Source organism: Protopterus annectens, chromosome 13.part0 (genome assembly GCF_019279795.1).
Source record: "Protopterus annectens isolate FY-2018-M chromosome 13.part0, PAN1.0, whole genome shotgun sequence".
Classification (NCBI taxonomy): domain Eukaryota; kingdom Metazoa; phylum Chordata; order Ceratodontiformes; family Protopteridae; genus Protopterus; species Protopterus annectens.
In genome coordinates, this window is record NC_056747.1 from 1,071,421,616 (window position 1) to 1,071,436,475 (window position 14,860).

The following is a 14,860-nucleotide window of genomic DNA, read 5'->3' on the forward strand; positions in this document are numbered from 1 at the left end:
GAAATTATGATTTGTACCAATTGTAAATAACCCATAAGAATGCTGATTTCCTGACTAGGGCAAAGCTGAATCGTTGTCAAATGGAGCCCTAGGTAGGATAATAGACCCCCCCCCAGAGCAGTGCCTCCTGCAGCAACCCCCTACCTCCCAGTAACTCCCTCCCCAGCCATTCCATTACTTGGCTCTTTCTTCCCAGTTACCATAAACACTGTTCAGTTCTATCAGTATGTATACTGTTTTCTTATTTATTTCTACAATAATTTCTGATATTGAAATAAAATAGCACAAACACTGATAGCCATTTGCTAAACAAACAATACAGTCTCAGAATGAAAACAGACTTAGCATGAGCAGTATACTTCTCTGCCACTGAAACTCACATTAATTGAAACGGCATTAAAACCTACATTAAAATAAAATGCATCTGGCCAATGCAGAAATAAGTTTACCTTTGGGTTGTTTTCAAACCATATACTCCTTGCACACATGCTTAGGGCCATGCATGCATGTATGTGTTCTTTGATTCACCTTCCTGATTGTATAAATTATATTCCTTGTATAATACACCACCACTTGTTACAGTGTTTTAAATTTGTAATTTTTAACATTTTTGCAGTAAGAAATGAAGAAAGAGCCAAGTAATGCATGACCCAATAATGACAAAACTGCCCATTTCAGAACATTTTAACCATAAAAGTTCACTCAAACTACTGTCATTACAATCCACCAGCATCAGTCAATAAGCACAATCTCTGCAGAAGTATTAGTCATCCAAATAATTCTATATTAAAGAGATCTGTAACTAATGAAGATGTAGCTACTGGCAAATAACTACATTTCAGTGTTTCATCTACAAATGCAGCACCTGCTGCCCTTGAAGGATTAATTTCCTATGTTACAATAAAAAAAAATTGGTAAGCTGGTAATATTGCAATAGGGAATGACTGACAAGCCACCAACGAGTTCATAGTTAATAGGCATCTCATACAAAGACGGACACACTCAGGAGTGCAGAACTCCTATCCCCCCTTAAGCCAGGTCATAGTACCACAGCTGCCCTCATCTCCTTCTTGGATGCAGTTAACCGGGCTAGAGATGTTGGTAAAATTGTTTCCTCACTATTTCTTGGTCTCTCGAAGGCCTTCGATACTGTTTCCCACCCACTACTCCTCACAAAACTCTCTAACCTAGGCACCACACCCTCCACCTTTACCTGATTCACAAGCTACCTCACAAACAGACAGCAATCTCTCTCCATTCCTTAAAACAACCACAGGTGTCCCCCAAGGTTCCATTCTAAGCCCCCTTCTTTTCATCATCTTTATCAACAACTTTCGTACCACCCTTACTCAAGGTTCCATAATCCAATAAGCAGATGACTCACCCATCATCTGCACTGCTAATTCTACATCTGAACTACAATGAATCACCAAAAGCACCCTCACAATCACTGAAACCTGAATGGCCAATAACCACATTGTCCTAAAACCGAACAAAACTAACCTTGTGCTTTTCACCCCTAAGAAAACCACTTCTCTAAATAAAAATGAATTCTCCATACTGGCTCAAAATAAAACCACCACAGAGATTGTCTCACACATAACATTACTAGGTATAATCATAGATGAAAACCATTTGACCTGCACATACACAATAGTATTAAATAAAAACACACCAAAAACTTGGCATGGTCTATAGGCACAAACAATTCCTTAACCACTCCACCAAACAAACCCTACACTCTGCCTTTCTAATACTCTCTCTCTTATATGGTCCCCCTCTCCTTACCAACATTCAGTCCTCATTGAAATCAAAACTAGAAATGTGCTACAATAAAATTACTAAGTTTTCAACCAATGCAAAATGCTCTTCCCACTATTGTTCATCACTACACCTTCTAGACTGGCTTGAACTTCCAGTCCATCTTTCATACCTAAAATTAATCACAACACACAAAATTATATTCAAACCATCAGGCTGCCCTGCCCTTACCACTCACTCTGTTTACCCACTACCACCCAAACAGACATCTCAGATCTGAGAACCAGCTACTCTTGAAAGTAGAAAAAACAAACTTATTTGCTCGCCAGATGCTTTACTCCATTACTATTGCCAAACTATGGAACACTCTCCCACCATCAATCAGGACCACTAGCAATCAGATTAGCTTCAAAAAAGCTCTGAAACATCTTTCCTCCTTATGGCAATGTACATGCACCAGTACCACACCTCTCAAAACCTGACTCCCTCTTCCTCCAATCTTCTCATCTTTAACTACTCTTCTGTCTATCACTACCCTCAACCAGCAACTTACTGTCTTAATTCTTTGGTTTCACTACAACTTCCTTAAACCCTATATTGTGGGATATCTACTAAACTAAATATTGAAGTTACAGGCTTTATATTTCTGACCTTATAAGCTATTAATATGCATGCTATGTTATTAGAACTAGTCTATTGACATGCTAACTTAGTTTGGTTAACTAACACACAGTACCTATGTATGAGTCCATATCTATTACTTTTGGAATCCTATATTGCACTGTAAGTGTTTTGTTGAATCTAAATGTTCCAAAGACTTATGTTATTCTACTGCTGTTACTACTATATTGTAAATCAGTGTTCTTGTGGAACTTTTCTCCCTGAACCTCCACTGAAAATGGGCTCATCTCGGCCCAGTCGACCTTCCCAGTAAATAAATACAAATAAATAAAATAAATGCACCAAATAATCCATAATAAAAGGGCACTGCAATATCAGCACTCCACATACATGGCGTGGGAGTAGAATCCACAGTCTTCTGCCCCAAAGACAATTATGCTACTAACAGTGCTTTCTACATCACAAACAGTGACTGCCATTTGCTAAACAAAACCATTAGTTGCACATTTAAAATAGACTTAGCATGACAAACAGCAAACCTGTCCATTTGAAACCCACAATTCCATGAACATGCACTGAAACTTGCAATCCCCTTGAAAATGCACTGAAACTCATAATTCACTGAAAATGTATTGAAACTCTGACTCACAATTCCATCAGCAGTCTGGTAGCTGGTGTGGAAGATTCAGGCTCTTGTCTCCACTGAAACTCAAAATTCCTTCAGCAGTCTGGTAGATGGTGTAGAGGATTCAGGCTCTACCTCCTTTAACCAAGTTATAGGGTCAAGCCTGATCAAGTTAATAGACTAAACTGCTCCCCCCCCCCCACTAGGGTGTTAACCTACCATACCTCTCAGCCTCTTAGCACAATAAATCTGGACAAAGACTAAATAATGGGGGGGGCTCAAAATAGATAAAGATTATAAATATTGTTCTTATAAACTTAGAAAGTTGAAAGATTAACGTTTGTCTTAGCATGCATTTTCTGAAGTAAATGAAGCATAAAATCAAATGTATGACATTATTTAGTTATTTCAATCCTCAGTGATTTGCCAGTAAAACCACACATTTTATGCAGAATAGCCAAAAATATGAGGCAAAAATATGAACATTCTGCAAAAATCTGACCATTTGAGAGGTATGCATACTTCTCAACCTCTTAGTGCAAGAATTCTCGACAAAGCCTAAAATATTGGGGATATAATAGCCCAAGAATAAGGATTAATTTTAAATATTGCTCTTTTTAACTGAGAAAGTTGCTTTCATAATACGAAGGCAATACTTTGTTTTCATAATGCAAAGGGAAGATTTAATAGGGAAGGATGTGAAGTCTGAAACTCATATATATACATCCTTATTTAATTACTTCAATCCGGTGTGATTTACCCGAAAACCACAAATTTTATGAGAAACAGACCAAAATTATGAGGTTAAATCTTGACAGTTCAGAGGTCTGTTAAACACACACACACACACACACACACACACACACACACACACACACACACACACACACACACACACACACACACACACACACAAACACACACCTACCTTCTCTCTGCTCTCACACACACACACACACACACACACACTCTCTCTCTCTCTCTCTCTCACACACACACACACACACACACACACACACACACACACACACACACACACACACACACACACACACCTTCTCTCTCATACTCTTGTACAATCAAAATGGCTAGTTTAAATTACATACACGTACATACATATACACACACTTTCTCTCTCACACAGAAACATAGGAACTGCTAGTTAAAATTATACACACACACATGCACACATGCACTTACCATTCTATAAAAGGAATGGCTAGTTTAAATTCTGCTCACAAGTGTGGAATGTGTTTACATCCGTGTAGGCATGCATGTGAGTGATGCATGCATGGTCCTCCTTAAAGGAGAAGATGCCACCATCATGGTGTTAAGAAGTTTTTTTTTTTTTGTTGAAGTCTCCTGGCCAGTGTGGGCCCCATAGCCACAGGGTCCTAGATGACTGACTATGTCGTCTAGTGGTGGATCTGGCTTTGGACTACAGAGACCTCTGCTGTTGCCAACTGACACACTGCATTCTTTAGGGTGGTTGAGATGCTCATCATCCTAGCCTGGCTTGCCTTTGAAGTGTTCTGTATTTGATACTCTCTGGCTAGTGATGCAATGAATTTGATATGCCTGATTGCTCTGAATTTGTTAACCTACTTTCAAGTATATACCAGTCAACTTGTAGTCTAGATCTTTGCCCTACCAGGCTAGTAATATATTGCCTGGAAGTCTTGGGCCCTCTTCTAAACAGGACTGTCTGATCCTCTTTGGAATTAAGTATTTTCCTATGCAAACTCAAGAAGGCCCTAGTTACTCCAGCTCTGAAGAAGTTATTATTGTACCCTCATAACCTCAGTAGCTACTGTTCCATCTCCAGCCTACATTCTACAGACAAGGATTTGGAAAATGTGCTATACATCCAGCCTGATTAATTTCTCAAGGAACGCAATTGATCTTTTCTTCTGTCTTCTTTCTGGATCTGTCACAGCACTGAGATGGCACCCATGCAGGGCCTTCAATGATCTACTCATGTCAAAAGATCAATATTGTTTCTCAGTTCTGATTCTCCTAATTATCACAGTGGACTTTGACAGTGCTGGCTCTGCGAATTTACTGAAAGTTAGAAAGCGCCACAATGTATACCTAAAGCGGGACAGTATACTTTAACTACAAAAGCTGAATTCCCTGTTTACTTAGTTGTACACAATGCAAGTTCCCCCTACCTCAAAGAGTTGCTTGTACCACACTCTTGCTTGTGTTCTCTGACATCCTATCTACTGGCTACTGGTGGTTCGGAAAGTGAGACTAATATCCTCTGATGCTTACTCTTCAGCCTTTCAGGCCAACTCCTTTGGACCTAACTGCTTGAAAGACTCCAGGAAGGTCTTGCATTCAACATGTTTAAAAAGTCCCTTAAGATTATTTAATTAGAATTTGAATTAATGTATTGCTTTATTTCTTCCACTTAAGTATGTTTTAATCTATGTTGTTTTCTTGGATGTAATCAGTTACATATACTAGGCTTAGCTTAAAGTTATTTTCAGCTGTAGACTCCTTGCAAAACAGTCTTATGATTGTTGCTTGAAAGGATTACTGGAGTGATAAAACTCTACTCCACACAACCTTGCTTTGCTCAGCTGTGCTTCACCTACCCCCCCCCCAAGCCTAACCCTGTTCCCACTCACACATCATTTTCTTTATAACTCATGGTATCAGCTCCTAACACCAAGCAATCAATAAACAAAGCCATAACTCAGTATATCTTACCTCACTTAACTATATACACAGCTTTGCTCACAATAATAACAACCTAAATAACTCTTACAAAGGAATTCTAAATCTCTCTGCCAGTTACACAGATTCTATAATAAGCATAACAAATCTATATTAAGTTTATAAAACCACATTTAATCCTACCATAAAAGTATTTTAGGAATGTATAAATGTTTTATCCTCCACATGCTGACTTTACTTGTTTTAAACAAGCTTCCATCTGCCAAATGGCTAACACATCATAGTAGTCTGCATAACCTATATTGAAAATAAATAATTCCTGCGCATAACAAGGTAGCAGGAAAATTCTGGTTGAAAAAATACTATACGTATGATTCTACTCAGAAAAAAATTAACAGTCATCATAAAGCTCCAACTCCACACTGTAAAACTCCACTGCCAATCATGAGCGGACAGGTAATCTGCTGTGGCGACCCCTAACCGGGAAAAGCCGAAAGAAGAAGAAGAATAAAGCTTTCTTTCAAATTTGCACCAATAATTTCCAGTCTTTACATACAGAAGTCATTATCTGTAACCATAATCTTTATTATTATTCAGGCAGGGGACATCCCATTAAACCCAAGCCCAGCAAATTCTCCACAATACTATGTAAATGATAAAAGCCTCCCAAATGGTTCCATGAATATAGCTAGTATTAATAATAAATGAGTTGTACAGCAACAAAACCCTGTGACAGAAGAAAACAGCAGTAATCCAAACAGCTTCAGACAACAGCAGTAATCCAAACAGCTTCAGACAACAGCAGTAATCCAAACAGCTTCAGACAACAGCAGTAATCCAAACAGCTTCAGTAAAATCCAAACAGCTTCAGTAAAATCCAGAACTGTTTATTGTGTAAGCGCTTTCGTAATGTTACACATTCCTTCATCAGACAGACATAACATCCCCAACTTCAGTTTAAATACTAAGTATTCAATGTAATTTACCAATCCCAATTCAGTAAATTCCCTCCAAAACTTCCAGTTAATCACAGACCAATTGGAAACTAATACTTATTGTAACCCCGCCTTACTTTTTCATCTAACGTTCTTGTAACAAGCAACTTCATACAATAAATAGCAAATACATAAATTAAAAATATACATAAAAATATATAAAATTAATTATTATTTTCTTAATTTCCTAGCTTTTAAAACAGGTTTTAAAGGGACGCAATCATTCAAACCAGACCCCCAATGTGCCCCTGATCTCAGGATCCACTGAAGCTCAACAGTTTCAGTGTCATTTATTATATCATCCAATCTCTTACTCTCTGACTGTACATGCAACACCTGAAATAAAAAAGGATGTGACTCCCCCTCTGTTAGTGTGTGCTTCACTATTGCACTGCAATCCTGCCCCTTCTTATAACAATATATGTGGTCCCTGATACTTTCCCTAAGACGTTTGTTGGTTTTACCTACGTAGAACTTAAAACAGCAGACACAATGTGCAACATACACAATATTCCATGTATTACAATTAGTTCCCACCCTCAAGTGCCATAAATGCCCACTATCTGGGTGCCTAAAATATCTGGACTCATCAACATGTGTGCAATATAAACATGCTCCACATTTTATGGTCTATCTGTCCAAAACACTCAAATTAATTATCCTGAGTGATCTTAACCTAGTCTGGAGAAGACAGCAAAAAGCCTAAATAATTACAGGCCTTTCTCTTAACAAATCAGCTCAAGTAGTCACTGAAGGTGCTGCACAAAATCCTGCAGCAGGCAAAAATTCACTCCTAAATGTAATATTTACAAATATTTCTCTCAAAAATGCTACACATGCTACCTAATCACTAGCCTTTATTCACAACAAATACATTAAAATACATTAAAATTATCCAGACTCTCTCAGAGGTAGTAATTACTCTGCCCCTGCTAAAATCAATATAATCTGTTTTATTAAATGAATTGGAGCACTTACATTCGTCTGTATATACCTTACTTGCCCTTTCTACAACCTCCTCCCCAATTCAAGACTGTTTTTATCCACTTAAAAGAAGAAGACTAAAAGCAATAAAGTTTTCTACCTTTTATCTGAACTAAAACATCAAGTTAGAGGATAAGTTAATGCCTAGGCAGAATGGAAAAACTACTAGAAGAAATAATAAACTCCAAAAAGTACTCCTAGGGTAACCTAAATAATTCTGGCAAGCAATAAATACAATGGGTGTAAATAGAGTATTTCCTAAGATCTCTTCAAGGGCCTTAACACAGACTTTTTAAACCAACTAATAAACAAGATTGCTCCTAAATGGCAACCTCCAGGTAATTTCAGCAACACACCACTGCTGTCCCCTAGCACCCCCCTGCATATGATCATACATTCTCCCCTTCTACATCAGAACTAGCCACAAGTAAACTAGAAATTACTTACTTTAAAAATCATTAACATATTCTTCTCTGTCCCAGAGTCCCCTCCTCAGCTTTGGAAAACAACTACTATCCAAATGCAAACATTTTCACTCAGAAAAAATACTGGAGAAAATTATTTACAATAGCTGAGTTTATCAAAACTGCAATCCATTTGCTCATAAACATCACTGATTTTGTCCAAATAATTTATTTCTTAAAAAAACAAAGCTGGGATTCAGGGTCTGCTTTAATTTCACAGTAGGTGATTTTACATGATGAATTGGGAACAGTTCAGTGGCACACTGAGCATAACTGCAGAAACTTGAGGAATTCCCTGGCCTGTATAACATGCACATGGTGGTATAAAGACATGGTAATGAGCACCAGTTTTAAAATGAGGGCAACCTGGGGTACACAATATGGTGGAGTGGTTCAGAAATCTATAGAGTTTTTGCTGAAAAATGCTGACTATAGCTAAAATATGGACTTTTGAGAAGGACACTTTAAAAAGATGTTTGCTGCACCTGTCATACTAGTAAATCTGCCTGTACAAGAGGCTGTTATTGCTGCCTGTAAGTCAAGCTGCTGTATGTCATCATCTATGGTAGTACCTAGTCATTCATCTGCACCTACCTGTCATTCCCTTCATGACAACAGAATTGTGCACTGTTACTCTATAGACAGGCACAATGCAGCAGCTGGTCAAAATTCATCATCCTCGTATGCAGGCCCATGAGATGCATGCAGTTCCTATCTCTGTGGACACCAGATTATATGTGGCTTTGGGAATACTAGCTACAGGGGCCTTTCAGCAATCAGCTGGTGACAAGGTGAGTGTATCCTAGGCATTTGCCACAAGGATATTTAATCAGTTCCTCAATGCCATTCTACAGCATATGAATGAGCACATGTGGTTTCCCCATACCAGAGGGAAGACATTCAATACCATGCAAACTTATTTATGACATAGACCATTTTCCTGAGATACTAAGGGCCATGAACTGGAACAATTACAATAAAGGCCCCATCTGGGAAGCAGGGGAAAAAGGTATAGTAACAATAACAGATTTTACTCAGTCAACACCAGGTGGTCTGTAACACACAGGGTATACCATATACTTTGTCTGCAGGCCGCCCAGACAGTGCCCAGGACTCCCAAATAAGGCAGACATGCGACCAATATCACTGGTTTATGTGGGGTGATTTTACCCAGGAAGATTTTATTGCTGATTTCAAATATGCCCAAGAGCCATAGTAAATGACATATATTAGAAAGTCCCAGAACATAACTGAGAATAGCTATAGCAATGCTCTGTCACAAACTCATGTCATTGTTGAACATATTGTTTTGACCCACTGATGGCCTTTTCCACTGGATATATCTGGGGGTGCACTGCAGTATGACCCTTATATATGCACTACAACCATTACAGTCCATGGAATGCTATATAACATCATTATGTACAAGCAGTAACAGCAGGTCAGACAAATTCAAAAGAAGGAAGTTCCAGAGGAGGTCTAAGCCAGTCAGTGGTGGGCACATTATGCCATGGCACTGCCTGAAAGTCAGCATCTGGTTAATAACTGTGGGCAAGAAAAAAAGCATTACACAGAACAGTAACAAAGAAGCATGCAAAACCTGCACCCAGGATGTGCCATAACATCCATAGACTAGCCACACTGTGCATCAGCATAGGCTGCTCAAGAAACAGAGTGCAGGGGGAAGGGTGCAGTTAGCATCATATGCACAGGAGTATCATCAAGGGGCATTGTGGTTGCAGTGCTGTGTTTGAACACTATTTTTCTGTGTGTCTTAGTCATGCATGGGTGGGTTGGAAGATGTGGTCTGCCAAAGAGGTCAGCTGTGCCCATTTCTGCATGTGTGTGGTGGTGGGCAGTGCAGGCATCTTAGTGTGTGTGTGTGTGTGTGTGTGTGTGTGTGTGTGTGTGTGTGTGTGTGTGTGTGTGTGTGTGTGTGTGTGTGTGTGTTTGCTGAGACATAGCCCCACAGAAGTTGCAACACTATGCCAAAATCTGGTGGGCAGGTCCAGGGCACCCACAACAGATGTATATGCAGACTGTGCTTGCCCCCTCCATGGGAGCACCCTCTCTAAGGATGGTCACAGACATCATCGACATCATGCTGAGAGAAACAGTGTCTCATGCTTTGGCTGTACTTGGCACAAACACACTGCCAGCATGTATGTCCATGTCACAACTTAACTCCCGCACTAGTGGAGTTGAGGTGGTATTACTACGTATACCTAACTGCGGCTTCCTCCTTCCATAGAAAACATCTCTACTGGAGACAGAGGTGAGCCAGCCATAATACGTACATTTGTCATAATGTGTGGTCACAGAGGGGCACCTGCTGCGTACCAACTCTGTACATCATATGTCCATGACATTACACATTTGGCCCAAGCACTCCTAAGGACATCATGCAGACCTCATACTACCCTTACCAGCTCAGCAATGGTTGCATTGGTGACTGCCTGCCCCTGATGTATGATCCTGCACAAACACTGAATAACAGCCATGGGCACACCTAGCTCAAGTAGTAGATGATAGGTACCCATGGTGTGTTTGGCCATCAGCATGACATCCACCAACGTTATCCTCTCACTCTATGAAGCAACCAATGAGGATTGTGTTGCAGGTGATGACATCCCTCTCTTGGGTAGCTCTGTCTGCATTTTCCGATCCTTATGTACCATCCTGAGTTTGTAGGGTGGATTGTGCAGGCACAGGAGCTGTATCCATTGTATGTGGTGGCAATGTGGTCATCACATTGCCCATGTATAACATTGACAATGCAACTCCTGACCATGATGAGATCTGGCTGCCATCATCATCAGAGCCAGACAGTACTCTGACAGCAGACAGCTGTGCATCCATGGTCTAGGACACTGATAACACAGCACCAGTGGAAACAACAAAAGAAATTATTTAAACTAAATAAGACCCTTCATCAATATCTGCAGCCCTGTGAATAAACTATTATTACTTAATATAACAGTATGGGAAAATAATAGGCAACATGCCTTATGTTGGTGGCTTATGCACCTGAATGCCAGATGTTCCTGCAGAATTAAGTTGTCATGGTTATAAGTTCTACTAAACCACATTTTGAGGTTCTGTAGCAGTTACTTGTCCATGTTACAGCATGAACAGGTAACATGGACAAGTAACTGCCCATATTACGACATACCACGTGGGGCATTATCAACAGATATATGTGATGGCCTGCTGATCTGTACTCTAACATCTAACACTCAACCATGGATTTGTGAAACTCTATGGATGCCATGAATAGATGCTAAGAACGCCATCTTGATTTGTGGTGGTTTGGTTGGCAGACCACCACCCATCTCCACTCATCCTATGCCAGGCAATTTGGCTGACATTTGGCTGCACTGAACATTTCAGTGGCCTTTTGTCTGACTTAATCATAAGTCTTTTACCAGTCACTGACAGCATTTATGTCATTAATGACATCTCACCATGCATGGTCATTAAAAGGCAAATCAGATTTCTCATGTGTCCTTGGATATGGAGGTTCTATAGCAAGATGTCCTTCCCTGCATGAGATAACTCGCATTGTCTTTGTTTTTCATGTTGTGGCACAGTTTCCTGAAATGGAAAGGGATTACATCTGTAAACATGTTACAGCTTTACTTGACATATTCCTACAAAAATGCAAAGTCTAGGAGGTTAGTATGGCAAGAATCATCTGGCACTGACATATGTATGGATGGTCACTTACACATGTATGATGTATGCATGGGAAGGTGTACTTGCTATCTTCAACCCCCCCCCCCAAAAGTGAGAAGCTTCATATCATCAACATGTAATGCCCTATCAAAGTATTCCACATCTGAGGAGCAGAACTGTTTTACAAACCACTGATAAAACCTACCCTCAATCCAGATGTCTATCAGTCCAAAGAGGAGTGTACATGGAGGTATTGTTTAATTCCATACAGTAATGTACACCAAAAACACATCAAGCATGTCATATATATATATATATATATATATATATATATATATATATATATATATATATATATATATATATATATATATATATATATATTTAGTTGCACTACATTAATTTCCACAGTTTATCCTATTCCTCTCACAGGGCTATGTAATCCTCAGCAAAACCCACCAGCAAACACACAATGCTCATCCCTAACCATTCACATTCACTTACAAGATCCTCTTGACTTTATTTATTTATTTATTTTTATTTTCCATTTGTTAACTGGGATAGTCCGACTGGATGTGAGTCCATTTACAGTGGAGGCCCGGGGGGAAAAGCTCCAAATTCTTATACACCTTATTTTGCAGTATAGCTCAACAATCACTTACATTTAAAATACACATGTTTTTATATCAGCTTCCATTTATGATAAGCAGGTTTCTGTGAGTATAACAGAAAACAAGCAGATAGTGGTAAAAGATGACTTTACTAGTAGGAAGACAAGAGTTAAGAGCTAACCCGAAAAAGGGAATTACAATCTATAGTGGGAGTTCCGGAGTTTGTAGTAGAAGAATAGGCAACTGCATTAATCATTCCTGCAGTGGGAGTTACTGAGTTTGTAGCAGAACAATAGGAGACTGCATTAATCATTGCTGCAGGGGGAGTTACTGAGTTTGTAGCAGAACAATAGGAGACTGCTTTAATCATTGCTGCAGTGGGAGTTATTGAGTTTCATAGTAGAACATCAAGGGACTGCATCTACAATTCTGTTATGCAATTACAGGACAGTGTCTTATGTGATGCATGGCCATAACCAGGAGTTTAATAGGTGTGACTTGAGACAATTTTTGAACTGTACAGTAGAGGGAGCTGAGGTCAGAGAGGTGGGGAGGATGTTCCTGTTTCTGGCAATGTTGTGGGAGAAAAGAGCTTTTCCTGCAGAGTTATTGGCTTTAAAGATACAGAGGAGAGATTTTTCTGAGGAGCAGAGGGGGCAATTTGTTGTATACTGGGTTAGGAGTTTATTTAGGGATGGGGTTTTGTCAGGATGCCTTACTATATTGTAGGCTAGTATCAGTTGTTGATAGTTAATTAGCTGGGGAAGTTCTAACCATTTGAGTTCTTTTAGTGCCTGACAATGATGGGTTTTGTAGGTACAGTTGTTAGCAATTTTTGCAATTTTATTACAGCAGGAATCTAGTTGTACAAGATCCTGTTTTCTAGGGTTGGTAAGGATAAGTGCAGCATACATGAGTGTTGAAAGTAGGTGAGTTTGGGTGAGTGTGGTGCGTGCTTGATCAGATGGGAATTTCTTGTGTCTATATAAAGTACCCATTTTTTATGGACTTTTTTGATTGTTAGTGATATATGGGTGTCAAACAGCAGTTTATTATCAATAGTTACTCCTAGTAGTTTGGTGTTGTCAGTAGGGGAGTTGTTAGTGCCATTATTGGATGTGATTGTAAAAGGGGATTGGGTGGTTTTAGTTTTATTAGGAGCAAATATGAGTAACTTGGTCTTGTTTGGATTGAGTATAAGTTGGATCTGGGTGATCCAACTTTCTGCTGAGGTAAAGGATTCCCGGGTATGTTTTTGCAGAGTAGTGAGAGATGGCACTATGCAGATGGGAGTAGAGTCATATGCATATTGTATTAGAGTCACATGTTGGGAGGACCTGTGGAGGTTGTTGGTGAATATCGTGAAAAGTAATGGATGCAGTACTGAATCTTGTGGGACTTCTACAGTTGGTTGGGAGTAAGGGAGATAGTTTGTTTTGTCATTGTACAGACTGTTGTCTGTCTGTTAGGTAGCTTTTAAACCATGCTATGATAGATGGAGCAAAGGGTAGGGAGGTCAGAGATCTAGAAGTAAGTGGTGTGATACCATGTCAAATGCTTTAGATAGGTCTAAGAATATTGCTGAGACCTAGTTGTTGTTATTTCTGTATTGGTTAATTGTGTTTGTGAAATAGAGGAGAGCAGTAGTGGTGCTGTGGTGTTGGTGGAAACAGTGTTGTGTGGGAGAGAGGAGATTGTTAGTATTTAAGAATTGCATCACTTGAGAGTGACTGCATCTTTCCAAAATTTTAGCTAAGGGGGATAGGATAGCTATGGGACGGTAGTTGGAAAAATCATAAGAGTTTCCACCTTTATGAAGGGGGAGAATGTATAATACTTTCCATAATTGTGGAATGTAGGATTCTTGAATGGATCAATTTATAAGGATGGGAACAGGGTAAGATAGTGAATCAGCTGCTATTTTTAAGAAGTTGGCTGGTAGGTTGTCGGCAGCAAGGGTGGTACGTTTAAGTTTTAATAGCAGTTTTGTGATTGTAGTGGCAGGGACAGGTGAGATGGTGAGGGCTAGGGTATTTTTGGTGGGTTGGTTTGGGGTGGGTTGTTATTGCAGAGTTGTGTAAATAGGGATAAGATGGTATTTGTGAAGTGGTGGTTAAATTGGGAAGCAATATCTGCAGTGTTGTTGTTAGTGGTTGGAGTTGGTGTGGATGTTTTGCCTGGTTCAAGTAGTGAGTTGATCATGCCAGAATTTTTGGGGGGTTTTATTGTGTTTATTTTGAAAATGAAGGAAGTAGTTTTGTTTATCGAGTAATGTTTGTTTTTTTGCTTGGTTTCTTAGTTTTTGGTAGTTTTGTTTGGATGAGTTAGTCTTTTCTCTTTTCCATGTTTTCCATGCTTTATCCCTGGCTTTTAGAAGGACTCTTGTGTCCCTGCTTAGCCATGGTGTATAGTTTCTTTTTACTTTGATTCTTCTAATGGATG